Below are 2,377 nucleotides of genomic sequence, written 5' to 3' on the forward strand. Positions count from 1 at the left end.
TGTGAAAAATACTCAGAATAAAGTTTTTGCATATATGCAAAAACTTTATTCTGAGTATTTTAGGAAGATCAGCACAGACTGGCTTTTTTTCCATTAGGGGTTTCTAAAACCTCCGTCAGAGATGGCCATGACAGAGATGGCTATCACATCGGTAGTTAACTTCTGGGTCAAGCTTTGTGCTCGCGCACATGAAAGGGGGCATTTAATCCGTCATGTGATTCTTTTTCTGCAGAAATAATCCTTATGAATGGCAGCTACCAGGACAGGCTGCAGAAAATCATAAATGTTGGGTTTTACCTCAAAGAACAGTAAAAAATGTGTTTTTACACCTCCGATTTATTACTTTATCGCTCGGTTTTGTCACAGATCTTTGTCATATTTGTCTCACAGGAGCTGATGACGCCTCTCATCTGCACGTGTCTTTCAAACTTGTAACGGGAGCCGCACGCGCCAGAATATTAATAAAGGGTTTAATTAAATAAATCGAATAAAGGGTTACGGTCTCCTTACTTTACAGGGATAAATATGAAAGAATTCGAGTATCAACGCGACAATTGGTTTACGGCCACAGAGGTGACGTCAAAGTTACTGTTCTAGGGTAGTCACGAGGTACGACGTAAACGTTAAGCAGTGGTAACATTCTAGCTACATTAGCAACAGCATTTAGTGGTTTGTTTGTGTTTGTTTTTTCAAATTAAAGCTGTTTGGATCTCGGGTACAAAACAGAAATGTGGGTGTCTTGTTAAAATTCCACTGAACATGTGTTGTCATATACATATATAGCTTACATCAGCACCATGGACAGAGCAACAGAGTTCATCAGGACCTTTGACTGAGAGGTGAGGAAGACCGTGATGTGATCCATGCACACTTCTCACTTTCCAATCTTTCTAAAGCACTCGTACTTCCAAAGGGAATTCCAAATGAAGCCCAACTGTGAGAAGTAAAACAAATTTAATGGAAAATATGTATATGCATGTATTCAGCAGTGTGGAAAAGATGGGCAGTACTGACACACTTCAGTTTTCGTAATGCTGTTTTTAGCCTTTACAAGTAAATTACTCCTCTGTGGGAATACATTTATCTTTGCATGAAGATCTAAAACTGAATGGCAATCTTTCAAATTTCTGTGGAGAAATTTTGGCTCAATCTTCTTTGTTGAACTATTTTAAATCAGCAACATTTGAGGGTTGTTTTTTTTTCTTAATAGCATGAACGGCCTGTTTTAGACAAGTAAACAAATCTCGATAAAACGTTGCATAAACATCATCTGGGGTACCAAGTACCAACATCTGGATTATTAAATTGTAAAGATCCTACAGTTACACAGAGAAAACAACTACAATCAGATAAACTCCTATGAGCAAGTACTGGGCAAAAGGTGGAAGGAAAATTCCTCTTTAACAGAGAAAAACCTCAAACAGAACCAAATTCAGGGAGAGACAGACATCTTCTATGAGGGTGAGCGGAGTGAGAGAGGACAAAAGTGGGAAGTCTGTGGAAGAGAGAATTTAATAATAACTGATTAAAAGCAAAGCAGTATGTAAACACACATCCATGCAGAGGGGTTGTCTTTAACACAGAAAAGCCCATTAATAGATTACATTTTTCCATCGCATTTTTAAGTCAATATTATCATTTCAGAATAAACTTTGTCAAAACTAAATTCACAAGCAAGTGGAGGATTCTCACTCTTGGTCTCAGACATTCGGGGCTCCACTGCATGTCAGAAAAGATGTTATACCTTTTCCTTTCAGCACACTGATCTGACAAGTTCAGCTGATGTTTCATCAGAAAGAGTTTTTCTTCAATAAAAACCTCCAGGAAGCATCAGATCAGTATATAAAATCAGCTTAACATCATGGAAGCAATAAAGCAGAGGGAATGAGAATGAAAGGCACAGGACAAGAGAGGACATGCTTTATCTGTAAACTATTTTGGCCAACAAGGCAGCTTAACACAACACTGCTTTTCACATGGAGCGAAAGGCTTTCCCAGAAGGTCAAGCTTCATTCATTACTGAATCATTAAATACTACACAAATCAGAATCAGAATACTTTATTAATCCCTAAGGGAATGATGTGGGTTACTGTTGCTCCAAGACAGTAACAGACTAAACAATTTCGACAATACAATATGTTACAGATTTTACACATTTAAGAAATAGCACTAATATATACAGCTCACTCAGTAATAAATATCAAGAATTAGCAGAGGTGATTATAAATAAATATCAAGAAACACGGACTTGTTGCACTGACTTTGACATACATCACTTAAAAGTACACACAAACCATTATTTTTTAAATTTGACATTTTTATTTACAATTCAAGTTTATTTATAAGGCAATAAATGGTAAAAAAAAAAAAAAAAAA

This window comes from Pundamilia nyererei, unplaced genomic scaffold (genome assembly GCF_000239375.1).
Source record: "Pundamilia nyererei isolate P.nyererei 1_Seehausen unplaced genomic scaffold, PunNye1.0 scaffold00138, whole genome shotgun sequence".
NCBI lineage: Eukaryota > Metazoa > Chordata > Actinopteri > Cichliformes > Cichlidae > Pundamilia > Pundamilia nyererei.